At 37.5% G+C, this 19,285-nt stretch overlaps 1 long non-coding RNA gene across 1 annotated transcript; it reads right to left on the bottom strand.

Moving 5' to 3' along the window:
* Positions 1 to 860: 860 nt before the first annotated feature.
* Positions 861 to 19,048, bottom strand: LOC121370906. Its single transcript, XR_005957745.1, has 4 exons — positions 18,861 to 19,048; positions 17,239 to 17,297; positions 2,319 to 2,447; positions 861 to 1,015 (listed from the first exon to the last, which is right to left on the bottom strand). It is a non-coding gene; the product is annotated as an uncharacterized LOC121370906 (long non-coding RNA).
* Between the last annotated feature and the right edge of the window lie 237 nt (positions 19,049 to 19,285).

Genomic DNA, 19,285 nt, shown 5'->3' with positions numbered 1-19,285 from the left:
GCCGGATTATTCAGGCAACCATATTTAGATATTTTGAAGAAAACACACGTGAAAGCTACAAAAGCTATAGCAAAGACATACGATAAATTAATGGCAAATGCTATAGCAGAGTAGACATGTAAATCTATACGCATTGATTTAAAACAAAACAAAAAACCCTTCGCTAATCATGAAATGAGACTCCGTCGATGGCCAAAGCAATCTGGTAGGAAACTTCACGCCTGTAACTTACTTGTAAGCGATGTTCTACAGCTGTTGCATATAAATTTAATTATAAGATTTGACAGCAATTATTTTTTGGTTCATGCAAGTATGAACCGAAAAGACGATGTGCACACTTTTGTATGACCCACTACGCAGGATCATACAGTGTGCACATCGTTTTTTCGATTGATACTTGCATGAACCAAAAATTAATTGCGGTCAATTCTTAAATATATATATATATATATAATATACTTAGCCAAAAACGTTCAGCAATTAGGTAAATGTGCTTAAATAAAAGAAAACTCATGACAAAATATTCCCAAATAATCACCAACAAATGATGCCTCAATTAAATCCAGTGTCGGATTTTATATTAAAACAATACAACAGTAAAACAATACTGCTTTCAGTATAAAACTAAAATTAATATTTGTGAGACTTTAGCAGTTTATCAATATATATATGTTCGATTTTTATTCATTTGTAATCCATGAATCCCACAAATATTTGGCTGAATTATTATTAATACATTTCCACATAATGCTAAGTTAGTTTCATATAAGTCCATAATCTTAACTCTCCTCCCCCTCACCTCCATGATCACTTTCCACAAAGTCATGCTACCTAAATAAAGTAAAAGAAAAAACCAATCGTTACAGTTTAAACATATTTTAATTGTCTCTTCACCAGAAGACAGTGATGTTAAAGCCACAGTGACAGTGTTGGTCTATGCAATGGATCTGATGAGTGTCGCACGAACAGTCTCTGGCAAAACTCAGACATTCGTGACGAAATGCACACACAGCCCCTGAAATACCAACGACATATGTCATGGAGACCATGCATTTGTTACTGGTTGTATATGTGCGTATTGGTTCCCGATTAGAAGAACATGTCAACATTAGGGTCAATATAGATGTGTCACCTTTTCCCAATATCACCAAATATCATGTTTATTCATAACATAGTTACAGTTAGTCATGTTATTTGTTTTTTAATATTACAGATGTTCTTTGTTATTTGTTTTCTAATATTACAGATGTTCTTTTTTATGTTTATGTTTTTTTTAATACCAAAGAAAAAAAAAGAAAAGGGAAAACACAATGATGGTCAACTGTGTCATGATGATGGCAGTCGAAGAGAGATGGGGCAGGGGAGGGTGTTTGGGGTGGAATGTAGATCGTTATGTACTAGCAGCCTAATTTTAGAGACAGTGTAGTCTTAGCGTCACGACATGTTACTTAGAGGAAGGGTACACAAATGGCCAGATGTTATGTTCCTTGATAATTGATGTATGGCTCCTAGCATAAAACAGCAAAAGTGTAACCTTGATCTTTGATGCAGAGGCGAAAAGCGAACGCTTCTTACATATGTGAAGTTTCATAAAAATCGGATGAGAAATTACGTCGTTAGAGTGGTGTCGTCGTCGCTATATCTCCTACATCATCAGAGACATTCCTACACATAAACTAAATAGATGGCTTTATGGAGCTCTATGCGCCGAAGGATATAAAATAATAACAAAGAAAATAGTTTTAACAGTCTAGGATATTATCGTACACTATTTTGATACATATGCACTTACACTATGAAAGAAAGAAATGTTTTATTTAACGACGCACTCAACACATTTTATTTACGGTTATATGGCGTCAGACATATGGTTAAGGACCACACAGATTTTGAGAGCAAACCCGCTGTCGCCACTACATGGGCTACTCTTTCCGATTAGCAGCAGTCGCGCTTCCCACAGGCAGGATAGCACAAACCATGGCCTTTGTTGAACCAGTTATGGATCACTGGTCGGTGCAAGTGGTTTACACCTACCCATTGAGCCTTGCAGAGCACTCACTCAGGGTTTGGAGTCGGTATCTGGATTAAAAATCCCATGCCTCGACTGGGATCCGAACACAGTACCTACCAGCCTGTAGACCGATGGCCTAACCACGACGTCACCGAGGCCGGTTTACACTGTGAAAACCAATGTACAATCTTCAGAGATGTGGAAACCCACCGGCTTACGTTTAAATAGGCCCCCACATATTAACGTTTTTCTATCGTCGACTTTTTTAAAATTGGATCTTAATGTAGATATGAACTACAAAGCATACCAGAATTTGGACACTTGACCACTGACCGGCAAGAGCACACCCCACTTTCGCAAACCGGAAACAGGTGGTCTACACACGAAGTGATGACGCAGTCGTGATATTCTACACAGGTTTCAGAGAAGACGTAATCTACAAAATAAAATAAAATCACATCACAAAAAGCACACGGATCTCTGCACTTTTCGTTTTGTCATTCTTTATCTCTCACTCTGAACAAACGTTTAAAGGTTAGACTGCTAACATGTGCATCCCGGTTGCAGTACGTGTGAGCGGTATTTCGTATCGTCGAATTTAAAGGTACAGTCTCAAAGTTGCATAGTAGCGGCTTCTCACCAAAACTATTTACTAATTCATGCTTATAACATTATACCTTGAACTATATGCCCATAAAATTAAATTGCAATCTAGTTTACTTGCATAATTTATTTCAAAAGGGTGTGCCAGCGGATGTTGCCGACAAGTGTGCTATCTGTATGCATCCCATTTGTCTATGACAGCCCCATCTAGCTGCCGACAGGTAACGTGCCAGGTTTTGTGGGTTCGCAGATTTTTTTTAATGAGATTTGTTACAACGTGATAAGACAGAAATCTAATGATCCTGAACGCGGCTATGTTTAGACGGCATGTACAATTTCGAGTAATGTTTAGTTATTTATATCACATATAAAAACAAAACAAAAAAATCATACGGTATTGTAGGAGTCATTTCTAGAGTAACACAGAACCAGAACTCGGGCTATAGGGATAATAATTCTTATTCAGTGCGAAGACAACGAATGTAGAAAATGACACCGAAAATTCCCCTGTGGATTTTACAAATGCGTAGTCTGTCAGTGGCGTAAAAGGAATGCATGCAAACGTGCAGTTAGTGGTGAAGTCATGAAAGGTGTTATAAGCCAATATAAAGACCATAATAAGACAATAGTTGAACATATCACACTGTTGTTTATTTTACTGTATAGAATAATAGCTTTGGAAATCTGAACTCAGTCCATATGACTGAAACTGAAATACAATAGGTACATAAATACAAGAACAGCTTACTTAATTTACTTAAAACATATGTTGTCGTTTAGCTATTATGCATCCTTTTGTACAAACATTAGTTTCTTAAAATAAATTATTTGCACTTAAAACGTATTGATAAATGCTAACACCGCATGTACTACATACTTCCCCCATCATTTACCAAAAATATAGTTATGCAATGCATCACGAACTGTGCAGTCATTCGTTAAAATATCATCTGAGATAAGCGATATCACAACGTTGGATCTCACAATCCAATCCGGCTGTGCAGTAGCCGACACCACGCACTCATCACGACACATCCATGTATGCCTCGTTCGCACGTGACACGATCTTCTTGGAGTTGGTGATGCGCTTGGTGGATCTACTGGTTCATCAACATCATCTGTAGCCTCTTCTGGAAGAGTATCCAAAACCTCAGAAGTGTTGGCGCTTCTGGAGATGATAAATCCTCAACTTCAGCGATCTGCTCTACCTCATGAGCAGCATCCACTGAATCGTCCTCACTTTGTTCACTTAATGGAAATCAGCGTCTACCGATCTCAACATCAAGCGACCATTCAACTATGTCTGTTACCATGGAAGAAACAGGGACCAGCAGAAGCTCCTCTTCACTAATGTCACTGTCCTCCGACTCCAATACTAGCCGAAACTCCTCTTCGATATTCTCACCGGCACGCTTCGACTCTATGTCTCAAAACCTTGTGCGACTAGCTAGTGTTGTAACCTGAAATATCTGCCCTTGTCTGTACTTGGTCTAGGATCGATCCCCGTCAGTGGGCTCATTGAGTTATTTCTCGTTCCAGCCAGTGCACAACAACTGATATATCAAAGACCGTGGTATGTACTATCTTGTCTGTGGGATGGTCTATATAAAAGATCTCTGGCTACTAATGAAAAAATGTAGCACGTTTCCATTCTTAGATTATATGTTAAACTTACCACATGTTTGACATCCAATAGCCGATGATTAATAAATTATTGTGCTCTAGTCGAACAAAACAAACTTTAACTTTTGGTCCGTAGTTTACAGTAAAGTTATATTTGGCCAACGAACTGTGGCATTAAGTCGAGCACCTGTCAAAACAAAAGTAAGTGGATTATTGTCGGTCATGACTACAAAGTGCTGCCGATACAGAAATAATCAATTTTTTTCTTTCTGAGAAAGCCTTTTTCAAACACAACTCTTGCTTATGAGCTAAATAAGTTTTTCTCAGAACGACTCAAACATCGACTTGCATAATCAACCACCCGCAGTCTGCCATCCTGTTCCTGATACAACACTACCCCAAGTCCTTGCTAGCTGGCATCTGAGTGAAGTTACCGGCCTCCGTGGCGTCGTGGCAGGCCATCGGTCTACAGGCTGGTAGGTACTGGGTTCGGAACCCAGTCGAGGCATGGGATTTTTAATCCAGATACCGACTCCAAACCCTGAGTGAGTGCTCCGCAAGGCTCAATGGGTAGGTGTAAACCACTTGCACCGACCAGTGATCCATAACTGGTTCAACAAAGGCCATGGTTTGTGCTATCCTGCCTGTGGGAAGCGCAAATAAAAGATCCCTTGCTGCCAATCGGAAGAGTAGCCCATGTAATGGCGACAGCGGGTTTCCTCTCAAAATCTGTGTGGTCCTTAACCATATGTCTGACGCCATATAACCGTAAATAAAATGTGTTGAGTGCGTCGTTAAATAAAACATTTCTTTCTTTCTGAGTGAAGTTCAAATGGTTTGGGCAAAATCAACGAGCGTGCTGACCAGAGACCAGCATCATATATATTTTCTTTAGCCGTATTGCAGATGTTATGTGAAGATTGTTTTTGATCATAAAATTCCATTTTCAACCAAATGAAAATAAACTATAGAAAAACTTTCAATGCAATGGAAGTTAAACATTAAAAAATAAAAGTAAACTTTAAACCATTTGTTAAGAATACACCGAAGAATATGTCTAGTATAAAATAATTCAGTAAATATGAAACAAACCGATCTATTCATTTTGACATAGTTTGGTTAACAAAATATCGAAATATTTCGGCTAGAACGGACAAGCAGATCCGTTAGATATTTGTGCTAATCTTTTGCATGATGAACATTATGTACAGATGGTTAAAGCGGCAGTATCCGGAATATTGTATTATTTAAGCATATAGAACAGAAAATCCAATTACGTTTGGTGCATATATGACGCCGCACTCCGCATTGGTTTCACTACGCTGGCTTATCCAGGTCAAAAACAAAGCCAGTATTTTGAAAGTGGGACACTTTTGACGGGCTCCTACCGATATCGGTTTTCATTGGCTTATCACAAGCGTGGAATTCCCCACTAAAAGATCACTTGAGATTTCGCAATTTTAGAACAAATTTAACTGTCTTGATTGAGGGGTCGTCTCATATCTCCAAAACATATTTATATCCATAGAGGTATGGTACAACGCCTTTCCAGGGGTCGGTGGGTGGTGGATTTGCCTTGAAATTTTGACAGTGGCCAGCTGTTGGCATACGCGTTACACGTAAGGGGGTGTTACTAATTACGTAACGCTCTAGGGGTAGAGGAAGAGGGTACTGTGTTCGATTTACGTAACATTTTTCAAGACTATATGTTATTTTTATTCATTACTTAGACCTAAAAAGGTGTTTTTTGGAAATGCGCGGTCAGTCTAGGATCGATCCCCATCGGCGGGTATATAAAAGACCATAGCATATGATATCCTGTCTGTGGGATGGTACATATAAATGATCCCTTGCTAAAATGTAGCGGGTTTCCAAGGCGCATGTACAGGGATTTCAGCGGGGTTGGATTTATAGACTGTGTTGAGCGAAGTTTATATGGGGCTATGCTCCTCCAGAAAATACATTTCAATTTTTTTTAAGCTTGGGCAAGGAAGGGTTTCGACCTCCAATACCCTCCCCCTGCACATGCACCCGATTCCTCTCTAAGATTATATGTCAAAATTACCAAACGTTAGACATCCAACAGCAGAGAGAAGGAAGGATAGGATATGTTTTATTTAACGACGCACTCAACACATTTTATTTACGATTGTATGGCGTCGGATGATTATTAAATCAATATGCTCTAACTTTGATGTCGTTAAACACCCCCCCCCCCCCAACTTTACCCTTTCCAAACGAAAGAATATTTATTTGAATTTGTCGATTTTAACACGTAAAATTAAGAAATGAAAACGTTCATTGTCTACTTTAGTATATTTTATTTTAAAAATATATACATGATTAATGTGTTACTAGTATACAAACTAAACTTTGAAAGTTCTACTAACACGCTATAAAATATTAATTCTGAAATAGGAAGGTACGATTGTCGATAATACGTTGTCAAGATCAAACCGGTTTTAACAAAAGACTCTAGTACCGTATCCCCAACCGAATGTTCTTCGTACAGCGCAAGATTTGACTTTTAATTTTTTGAGACGAACCCAACAATTTGAAATCGGCAAACGCACGTGATAACTGAAACTGACAACAGGCTGTTGTTTGTGCTTTGCCGAGCTATGGCGGCACAAGCGATGAATCAAGCGTATACGTTTGACGATCTCCGTTCATAGCGAACACACACGAGTTTTTTAAAAATGCATTTGAGCTTGTATTTCATATTTGTACGTGATTTTACAATATGATAACCAGAGAATGTAACTTTAAAGATATTATTTTGGAAACCATTGATGAATATTCAATTCCTATCAACAATGAGCAGTCATTTTCTATAAATGACCAGCTTATGTTTGAACTTTAAAAATTAAAATTCGATGTGAAACTATTATATATTGTATCAAATGTAAAAGAGAAACAATAAAACAGGAAACCAGTCTGGAAAAAGACATTCGAAAACTAGAAGCAACATCACATATCCTTAATAACGAAGAGCTTGAAACATTACAACACAAAAAGATAGAACTTGAAAAAATACGTAATGAAAAAATAAAAGGGATACTTTTTTTTAGAAGTAAAGCGAAATACTATGAAGAAGGTGAAAACAGTTTACAGTATTTTGTTAATTTAGAAAAACGAAACATTAACAAAAACGTATCTGAAATATTTGATGTTAATAATGTTCTGCAAACAGAAAATAGTGAAATTCTAAAGACAAGTTATTTTTTTTTCTCAAAAATCTCTAAACTAATAATGATAATACACATTTTGATAACTTTACGCAGACTGAAAATATATTGTCAGATGAGAAACAATTTGGTACTGAAGGTCCCATAACTTTGGAAGAGTGTACCGAAGTATTTAAAAACATGCAAAATAGAAAAAATCTTCTTCTGGAGAGAAATTGGTATTTATGTTTGTAGTTCAATCAACCATGTTTATATTTCTGGGAAATTATCAGATTTTCAAAGATAGGGCATAATATCCTGCATCCCTAAAGATGGTAAAGATAGGCGATATATTGAAAATTGGAGGCCCATAACACTGTTAAATGTCGATTATAAAATAACATCTGGAGTAATAACCAAATGAATAAAAACTTTATAACCAACATTAATAAACGAGTCACAAACAAGCTTTTTTAAAAGGAAGATTTATAGATTAAATAACAATAATTATTTACGACCTAATGGAATATTGTAAAACTAAAAATATACCTGGCTTATTATTCACAAATCACTTATTATGCTCCTATCTCTTTTTTTCTTTTCCTCCTATTTTCTCTCAGACACACATATACTTTGATATACGTCATCACCATCATCATCACCATATATTATACATGAGACTATACCGTATTAATGTAATTAATTAAGTATATACATTATAGATCTCTTTGCTGTGAGGTGTATATGTTGTAAGACCAACCTATTCACTGCCTATGATCTGGGGACAATAAATCTTTAAAATAATAATAATAATAATAATAATAATAAAAGCAAACTTCATATGATTTGTTAAGAACACCGTAAAATGTCTAGTATAAAATAACTAAATGAATTGACAATATGAAACAAACCGATCTAGTCATTTGGACATATTTTTAGTAACAAAATATCGAAATATTTCGGCAGATCCGTTAAATATTTGTGCTAAGTTCGTTAGTAGTGGGACAGATAAGTGAAATAAAAATCACTTTGTAATACAAGCACCAGTTTTGGCATGTGTCACGATGATCCCCCCCCCCCCCCCCCCCCAACCCCCCCCCCAAAAAAAACAAAAAAAACAACAACAACAAACAAACAAACAAAAAAAAAAAAAAAAACAACACCAACAACAACAACAAAATCCGTTATAGTGTGTATGGGCGATGATGTAAAACGCACTTCCACATCTCGATTTCCTAATTTTAACTATTTCTTTCGTTTGAACTGAAAACCACTCCATTTTGGTTTTGTTAACATGAACATAAAGACTGGATGCTGCGTGATATCTGGCTAAAAAAAAAAAATCAAAAAAAAAATTCGAAATACATAATTTAAACTGAATGCGCGCGATGCGTGCGTCTACAAAAAAACATGCAGCTATGAGGGCGCAGTTAGTGTGAATGTGCCCTAAACGCAAGCCACAGACGCATCAGGCGCACGCGCCGCATCAAGTCTATATTATGAAACACGTCTTGCAACTAAAGGGGCGCAAATGCAAATGCCACACCTGAACTTGAAGGTTCCAATATACCAAATCAATTACTATTACTGACAACGTTAACGTTTACTAATAAAACTGATAAGCAGCCTCTCAATACACCATATAAGTACCCCCCCCCCCCCCCCCCCCCCCCCCCCCCCCCAACAATGGCACCTAGCATCTACCCGCAAGAAAATGGGTATGAATTTGCGAAAATGATCTTTCCGGAGCGTTTTACGCGACGTACCTTTTCGGTTCAGCCAGTGGGATTCCGTAATGCAGGATGTACGAGAGGGTGTAGATTTTTCATGAATCTACACTTCCGAGTGCATTCTCCAACTTGTCAATAAATTACGTGACTGCTAATTTAACTACTATTTTATCTTTTTTTAATAAAAATATTGGTTAAAGCTGCAGTCCCTGGAATATTTTTTTATTATTAAAGCGTTTAGAATGGATGATCCATATCTGTTTGGTACATGAAAGGTCCACCACATCGCTATAGTTTCGCAATGCTCGCTTATCTACATTATCTAGGTCAGCTACAAACCAATAACCAGCTTTGTTTTCTTCATTTAGCGGGTCGCCAGTAGAACTGTGACTTTACTTGATTTGCGCAGGCGCTGAGCTTCTCTTAATTGAGGGGTCGTCTCATGTCTCCAAAACATATTTATATCCATAGATGTATGGTACAACACCTTTCCAGGGGTCGGTGAGTGGGGATTTGCCTTGACATTTTAGTAGTGACCAGCGGTTGGCATACGCGTTACATGTAAGGTTTTTTTTTTTATAATTACGAAACGCTCAAGGGGTAGAGGAAGAGGGTGTTGTGTTCGATTTACGTAACATTATGAAGACTATATGTTATTTCTGTTCATTACGTAGACCTAAAAAGGTGTTTTTTGGAAATGCGCGGTCAGTCTAGGATCGATCCCCATCGGCGGGCTCGTTCCAGCCAGTGCGCCATGACCGGTATATAAAAGGCAATGATATGTAATATCCTGTCTGTGGGATGGTACATATAAACGATCCCTTGCTAAACAAAATGTAGCGGGTTTCCAAGGCGCATGTGCATGGATTTCAGCGGGGTTGGGGTTAAAGACTGTGTTGAGCGAAGTTTATATGGGGCCATGCTCCCCCAGAAAATATATACATGTATATATATATTTTTTTAGCTTGGGCAGGCAAAGGTTTCGATCCCCACTCCAATACCCTCCCTCTGCACATGCACCCGTTTCCTCTGAAATCAATATGCTCTAACACTGATGTCGTTAAACAAAACAAACTAAGTTTACCCTTTCCAAACAAAAGAATATTTATTTGAATTTGTCGATTTTAACACTCGTAAAATTAAGAAATGAAAACGTTCATTGTCTACGTTAGTATATTTTATTAAAAAATATATATACATGATCAATGTGTTAATAGTATACAAACTAAACTTTGAAAGTTCTACTAACACTTTGCAAAATATTAATTCTGAAATAGGAAGGTACGATTGTCGATAATACGTTGTCAGGATCAAACCGGTTTTAACGAAAGACTCTATAGTACAGTATCCTCAACCGAACGTTCTTCGTACAGCACAAGATTTTTCATTTCATCTTTTGAGACCAACCCTACAATTTGAAATCCGCAAACGCACGTGTTAACTGAAATTGACAACAGGCTGTCGTTTGTGCGTTGCCGAGCAATGGCGATACAGGCGACAAATTGAGCGTATACTTTTGACGATCTCCGTTCATAGCGAACACACACGACTTTTTTAAAAGTGCATTTGAGCTTGTGTTTCATATTTGTACATGATGTTATAATATGATAACCAGAGACTGTAACTTTAAAATAGCAAATAATATTTATAAAACTAATAACCCAAAACCATAGGAATGCATTGTTACGCCGCATGGAGCTCCTTGATGAGGTCTATGCGTTGTGGCCTTCTATGGTTCGAAGGTACACATCAACTTTAAAATGGGTCTTTCACCTTGAGGCATAGAGGTCCCCACTTCCGATAATGCAGTACAGCCCTTAAAGGGACACACCCTAGTTACGGCTAGTTGTTAACCATTACGGCGTTGTTTTTCGCTATTAAACCCATTTTTCACAAATAAAATTGCACTTTACTTACCGTTTATTATTTAGAATATACATTTCCATTCACCTGAAGTGTTTTTTTTGGTAATCCTGGTAATCCTGGTGTTTGTAATACCACAAAATGTATTTTTCGTATTTCTGAAAAACGGACGCACGTTTGAGAAAAAACCGTTGAGCAGACAAGGTCTAATCTATTTTTAGACGGGATATTTCCATTTCAATGTCACAGACGTTGGTATACCACGTGACCGTTATCATTTTGGTTCGGTTTGTTTTCTCGTGCACGGTTCGCGTAATCAACATCCGATTTGTTGTCGTTTGCTTGTTGTTCATTTGTGAGATTTTTCTTCACAGTTCGTGAACATTTTCATTAACAATAAAGTTCAGACAAGTAAGTATCTCAATACAAAACGTTGCAAACCTTTAAAACCAATACTTTTGCTAAGTCCTACGATATCTGGAGAGGGGATACAACCAGGACAGAACAGTTGGAACATGTCCAGGAGAGGTGAAAAGAACGCACCCCAAGTCTGTGAAATTTGTCGTGACGTATGCATTGTTGTGCTTCGAGCGACATCTACCGGTGACATCAGAATACAAACTTTCAAAATTATTTCAGGCAATTGGGACATGGGGATTCCCATGGTATTTATCGATATAAAACCTTCTTTTTCACTCCATTTGATAAAAACGTGATCTAAGTGTGTTACAGGTTTGTAGATTAACCAAATTATAATTTATTTTCGCTGGATGGAACTAGGGTGTGCGGCTTTAAGATCATCATATGCGGTGTCTAAATAATCATAATGGCTATTCTTGCGTTATGTACAGAAGTATTTCAACGATATCAAATTCGTGATGATTAGCTTCTTCCAGAAGCCTCTTGATCAGTGTCATGTGGGAAGGAAGGAAATATTTTATTTAATGACACACTCAACACATTTTATTTACGGTTGTATGGAGTCGGACATTTGGTTAAGGACCACACATATATTGAAAGAGGAAACCCGCTGTAGACACTTTAGGGGCTACTCGTTTTTGATTAGCAGCAAGAGATCTTTATAAGCAGGATAACAGATACCACGGCCTTTGATAAACCAGTCGTGTTGCACTGGCTGGAGCGAGAAATAACCCAATGGGCCCATCGACGGGGATCGATCCCAGACCGACCGCGCATCGAGCGAGCGCTTTACCACTGGGATACGTCCTGCCCCGTGTCACGTGGGACTAGCATGGTAAAACGAAAGGGCTACGATCAAATTGTACACTGCATGATCAATATCTTACAGTACGTAACATTTAGACTTTGTTGAGAATCTACTACGTATGGAAACATAGATAATTCAAATGTCTATAATACTTTACGAATTCTAATAGCTTTTTGAAATATTGGTCATGCGGTGTACCATTTTGTCACAGCAGCACCTATACTGGTCTTCGTAGCGAAATGTATTTTGGTTGTACCTAGTTGACCCCCATTGAGTGTGCCCCATTATTATATCACACAGTAGTCCACTGCATTTGTAAGAGATAGACCGGCCTCGGTGGCGTAGTGGTTAGGCCATCGGTCTACAGGCTGGTAGGTACTGGGTTCGGATCCCAGTTGAGGCATAGGATTTTTAATCCAGATACCGACTCCAAACCCTGAGTAAGTGCTCCGCAAGGCTCAGTGGGTAGGTGTAAACCACTTGCACCGACCAGTGATCCATAACTGGTTCAACAAAGGCCATGGTTTGTGCTATCCTGCCTGTGGGAAGCGCAAATAAAAGATCCCTTGCTGCCTGTCGTAAAAGAGTAGCCTATGTGGCGACAGCGGGTTTCCTCTAAAAAAATCTGTGTGGTCCTTAACCATATGTCTGACGCCATATAACCGTAAATAAAATGTGTTGAGTGCGTCGTTAAATAAAACACTTCTTTCTTTTTTGTAAGAGATGTAATTCACCATACCAGTAATCTCATACGCATTTGTCATCGCGCAGAGAAAATCCTTCTTAATCGGGACACGATCTCTCGGGCCATATTTTAATCGAGATGTTAAGCCAAAGATAACTTTTAACCTACATTGATGAGAGGCAAATGATCGCAGACGAAAGTTTTAGATTATGATGATTGTGATGATGATTATGACGACAATGATAATGATAATTGATGATGACGACGACGACGACGACGATGATGATGATGATGATGATATTAATTGATGATGATGATGGTAATGATGATAATTGATGATGATGATGATACTAATTGATGATGATGACGGTGATGATGACGTACACAACGATGGCGATTTGTTGTTTTTGATGATTTGATTGAGGAATAAAGGAGTAAAACTTAAAATAAAAAATAGTCAGTAATTTATGTTGTACTAGTTGATATTTGATAACAGGGGAGCTGAATGCGGGACGATCGGACATATTGACGCATTGAACTCCTTGGGGATCCGATCCTCTCTTCTTTCTCTAATTCTGGCGTTAATCGCCAAGATGGAAATAGTTGACCGGAGCGGTACATACCGTGTGAAAACGCGGCGTAAAACACTCCGGTGGAACCAGGCCTCAACAGCAAACAATGCTTGGATGCAAAAGTGACAAGAATACAGGTATTTGAAAGTTAAAAATTGGTTGAAAAAGTGAAGTGGATTTGACAAATATGATTAACTAATTAAGCGACGTGGTATTAATGATCATTTGATTACCTTCTTATCTATTAATATTCAAATACATTGTATATTTAGTCTTCAAGAACACTCGCGTTTTATCATACACTTAAAATATTGGTGCCAACTGCAAAAAAAAAATGTATATAGATAACTGAAAATACCTCCTAAAGCAGCAAAGGCCAGCATTATACAACACAAATGTTTGGAATATAAATGCTCCATAGTAGATTAGAAAGTAGTTGCATGTTCAATATGGCGTTGCACTTAGAGATAAGCAGATGTGATGTTCCCAAGGTCGGTTTAATTGATATACAAATATAAAGTATTAATGTGTGTTATATGTGTCGTAATTTTAATTCTTTGATTTAAAACATTCGACAGACTCGCATCTAGTTATTCATTTATTGTTAGACGTGAGTCAAACCGTCATAACGTACATGATTATATTATATTATATTATATTATATATATATTTTTTTATATTATATTATATTATATTATATTATATTATATTATATTTTATAGATAAATAGATATTTAGATTAGTTTTTTTTTATTTACACCACTAGAGCACATTGATTTATTAATGATCAACTATCGGATGTCAAACATTTGGTAACAGACATATATACATACATGGAGATAATTCTGTGCCATATGTTCTAGTCCCAGCACCGGTATCAGAGAGAATTTTTGAGCTAAACATTGTTGTCCCCTGTGCCCTTGCGTTCATGGGCAAGATACAGACGACCCCCCCCCCCCCCCTCCATGTTTTTGATATTCGCTTGTTACAAATGGAACCTTCTTCCCCATATGTTGGTGAAGAGTTTTTTCATTTAAAAGAAATGTCTTTCAATGTCTTGAGGACTTTGTGAGAGTTCCTTGTATCAAGTGTGGCTTGGTTGAAACCCTTCTTGCTCACTCTGTAGATTTATTTAAAGCACAGGGTGTGATAATGTTATAGGAAAGAATGAAACTACATTGGCATTGTTGGGGCGCTGGGAAGGTCATCTGAAATTAATAATAATATATTTGAGAAGCAAGAGAGTACGCGACATACTTCCTGTAGGGGTGGGTACAGGTACAAATGTCATCGGCAAACTGTCATGTGAGAAATTTAGTGCTAAATCAGGAATGCTTCATTTATTTATGCTAGTGGATTAAATACGAACCTTCGTTCAACCGCAGATATACACCAAAAGAGAAAACTGCCAAAATCTCATTAGTATTAGTCATAGCAGACAGTCTAAGGTATTCCTCAACCAGATAGAAATGGCTACACAATGTCTAAAGAAACACTGCGACTGACGTAGGCAGTTGAGTCCGATAATAAGACTGTGAAATAGGAATGAAAGTCCAGTGCTAGATATGCCATAAGTAAAGGACAGTTTACATAGAAATGCAATTATAATTTGTTTTTTAAACGATTAGAGATAGATGAATTGTAAGCGTGATGCACATTTGCCGAGTATGTAAAACTGACTTTTTAATTTTTAACTCTGAACTTAGTTCTGAAGGACGTATAGAAACGACAAATACTGAACAATAATACTTCATCAGAGTGTTAAATACAGAGTAATTGTAATAATAAAAGGTTCAGGCAGTCCTATAAGTATGTGTACGGTATACATAGACACCAATGCGTTTATTTCACTACTTAGTATATTTTGAGGAGTATATAATTATTCATTCCACCTATTACATTGTTATAATGTAGTTTGTTAATATGCTATTAACATCTAGTCTGTCTGTGACGGTACATGCTCTTAACTTCTTTTCGCCTGTGGTGATATTAATTGTTTTAGAAGGCCGTGTGCAGTTCCAAATGCACTTAGCCCAGATGGGCAATTTGTTACGTAATACGTTCGCGCGATCGGGCATTCCAATATGCACTTAGTCCAGCTGTGGAGGCCATGTGGCCAGTAGTTACGTAATACCTCTGCGAGTGCGGTTTTTACAACCGTGATTTGGCGAATGGCGACAGCCAGTCTGACGATCAGAGAAAAACATACCGACTCTGGGAGAGGTGGAAATATCAGATGATACGTGAGGTACCGCCTTGTACCCCCAGCCGCTATTCGCTGTCTCTGAGAGTTTTGAATAAATAGCTAGGATTTTAGAGATATCGACGAGAACGATAGGAAGGCTCCAGGGGATCGCTGTCCGTCCACTGAACGATCTATATTAGTTCAGACGAGACTTTGGTAAATATATATTTTCTGCTCTGTGTATAACCTTGATGTGATTGATGTGACTTTAAATATTTTAATACTGTATTATACCAATATTATTTAGACGGTGCTGCCGGTCATCTGACGCAGTATTCTGTAGGCTCACCGTTCTGATATATATATATATATATATATATAGCTTAGCCAGTCATCCTAGAGGAGCTAGGTAAACTGTAGGTTATTGTCTTTATTGTGATAGGTACCAGTATTAATTCTGTGTTACAAGGTTACTGAATGAGTAGTAAGGGTTAATTAAAAATTAACCAGTTAGGAATAGAGCTGTAATTCCTTTATTAATTAAGTTCCTCTGGAAGCGTTTCTCCATTATCACACGTGTGTGTGTTAGCGTTTCTCAATTATCACCCGTGTGGGTGTTGTGTCACGGTGAAGTGATTAGCATATTGTGTAAACTAGACACCTAGAGATTAACTAATTAAGTGATCAGTTCTGGGTTGTTATTATTGTTGTTATTAATCAACTACTGCGGCAGTACATTTGTCAGCGTAGGTTAATACAGATTCCAAAATGTATTGTGTTTTGTTGTGTTTTCTAGTGAACTAAACGTGCTATAATAATATATATACTTTATATAAGATCGTATCTCTGATCATACCTAGACGAGCCACAGCGGGTATAACTGCCTGTTACAGAGAGATCTAATAGATATACAGTTAGGAGAGATATTTGGACAATCGTGTTTTATTCAGTTACGGGTATTATAGAATCCCCGTGACACTGTCCGTAAACGTTTTGTTTCCGGAGCATATCTTTCTTATCTATTCATATAGGATCATCAAGTCTTGCATATAACTGCAACTTAGAATGGTAGTGCGTTGCGTACCATAACGAGGTCACCACGACCTACTTTTCACACATTACTGTACATTAAAAGAAATTCACGCCCGTATCTTCCTTATCATTTCATATAAGATCATCAAACCTTGCACGCAAGAATAACTTCGGAGGGCGATGTGTTGCGTACTATAACTAGGTCACAGCTACCTACTTTTGACAGGCCTATCGTGTACTTCACCGGTACTCTTGTTAAAATTGGTGACCCTCTACCCCCCCCTTCCCATCCCCCAACACACACACACACACACACACACACACACACACACTTAAACATAAACCAGCTTGCCTAACAATATCGTTTTGTAACTAAAGGGGCGCAACTGCAATCGCCATACTGAACTAGAAATGTGTTCTCGAACACCAATAGTAGGTTTAGTATATAATCGCAGGCATTTAATCATGTTTTGTGCTCACACCGAGTTTGTTCCTTTTTCTAAATTTATATAAATAAAGTCAAACGTGTAATGACTAACGTTAGATCTTCTGACATTTTTTCTCTCCAGGAAATGCTGGTATTGTGTCTGGTGGCGAACTGAAATGATTTAAAATTCAAAATACTATGACAATAGTACTTTAACTATCACAATATTATAGCAATAATTAAAGTCATATCACTAATGATAAAATGAAGTTTATCAGGCTTAAGAGGTGTATACATAATTGCAATTTAAACTGTAAAAGAAACGGGGACTATGGGTTTTCGTTTTTAGTCCGAAAAATGAAAAGGGTCTGCCATTTTTGTGTAAGATGTATCGATTGCGAGGTAACATACTTTTATTACAGGCCGTTATTCAAATTTAATAGAAAAAAGTGGACCTTTAGTAATTGGGGGGGGGGGGGGGGAGTGCGTACACACCCATTGCACCCCCCCCCCCCCCCCCCCAGGGTACGGGCCTGTATTAAGGTATAAGTTTGTGATTTAGACATGCCTGGTTGCGTTTATTGTGCGATTCTAATCACCTCGGGTGGAAATTTACCCAAAATAACCTTAGACTTAGTATGCACTTTTTTAATACTGCGCGTAACTAATATATGTGTTTTTAAATACTGCGTTGAACCGATAACGAATGAGTGATAAAAGTGATTCAAATAAGTTGTACTGCCACTTTAATGTGTTTCGATTAACAGTGTTTATCTACACAGTACTTTCATCCGACGAGGGAGCGGGATATAGCCCAGTGGTAAGCGTTCGCTCAATGCGCGGTTGGTCTGGGATCGATCCCCGTCGGTGAACCCATTGGACTATTTCTCGTTCTAGCCAGTACACCATGAGTGGCATATCAAATGCCGTGGTATGTACTACCCTATCTGTGGGATGGTGCATACAAAAAGATCCTATGTCGCTAATCGAAAAAGAGTAACCCATGATGTGGTGACAGCGGGTTTCCTCTCAATACCTGTCTGGTCCTTAACCATATGTCTGACGCTATATAACCGTAAATAAAATGTGTTGAGTGCGTCGATAAATAAAACATTTCCTTCCTTCCTTGAATGTGTTTCGATTAACAGTGGTTATCTACACATTACTTTCAACCGACGAACAATGCGATAATCTTTATTAACTCTTCTCTTATTTCGAGTTTCCGAACCTATTGGGATTTTTTAAACACTACAACGTATTTTTCACTATTGGAGACGTTTTTGATAATTATATATTTATAAAATTGAAATCAGACATTTACGTAGATTGTATTGTTTCATTCCCGTACATTCGAAGTATTGCATTTTTCTTATATTAAAAAGCGCACGAACTTCTATAAAAGTAACGGCTATGGACACGAACTCTAGTATTGTTTAGAAGATATTTCAATTTCGACATCACAGATTCATGTTTCACTTTATTGTATCTTCATCCAAATGTGTTACAGACTGTCATTTTGTGGTCTAGCAACAATTTCAACTTAATATACTAGTAATCGATTGTTTTGCTAATTAATGAATTTTAGTTTTCTAAGATGCTCAAATGCCATAACATGCATTTCTAGTATCATATTTGTTGCATTTCACTGTCAAATATACTTTGTCGAGACCTTAAGATGCATGCTAAAGACATTCAGGCTTAGAATTTCTATACCTTTTGGTTTTTTACACTTACCTATTCGACATCACGCTTCGTTAGCACCAGCTGATTTACATCTGAAACGATCGCAGCCAATCTAATTAAAATTAGCGAATGCTGTATGTTTGTTGTCTCTAGTTAGTGTGAAGGTTGCTTCAAAGGCTTACAAGACCACCCATCCGTAGCTAGCTAATTTGAAGAGAAACCCCTTATAGTGTCCTGTATGTGGGCTTTTTGTTTTAAAGCACTAGGCTTCGCTGAAAAATAAAGACATATTAGAGTTTATGACCAAATTTATTTCTTATCAATTGTTACTACTACGATTTTGAATTTTGTCCCACGAATATGTGGTTCTGTTTTACTAATTTATACTAATACTAAATACAAATATAAACTGATCATTGCAAGGAGTATGCATTGTAGTAGTTTCGTAGGAAAGCCACAAAGTCTCATAGCATTTC

This window comes from Gigantopelta aegis, chromosome 4 (genome assembly GCF_016097555.1).
Source record: "Gigantopelta aegis isolate Gae_Host chromosome 4, Gae_host_genome, whole genome shotgun sequence".
NCBI classification, from domain to species: domain Eukaryota; kingdom Metazoa; phylum Mollusca; class Gastropoda; order Neomphalida; family Peltospiridae; genus Gigantopelta; species Gigantopelta aegis.
This window is presented reverse-complemented; position numbering and strand designations above follow the sequence as displayed.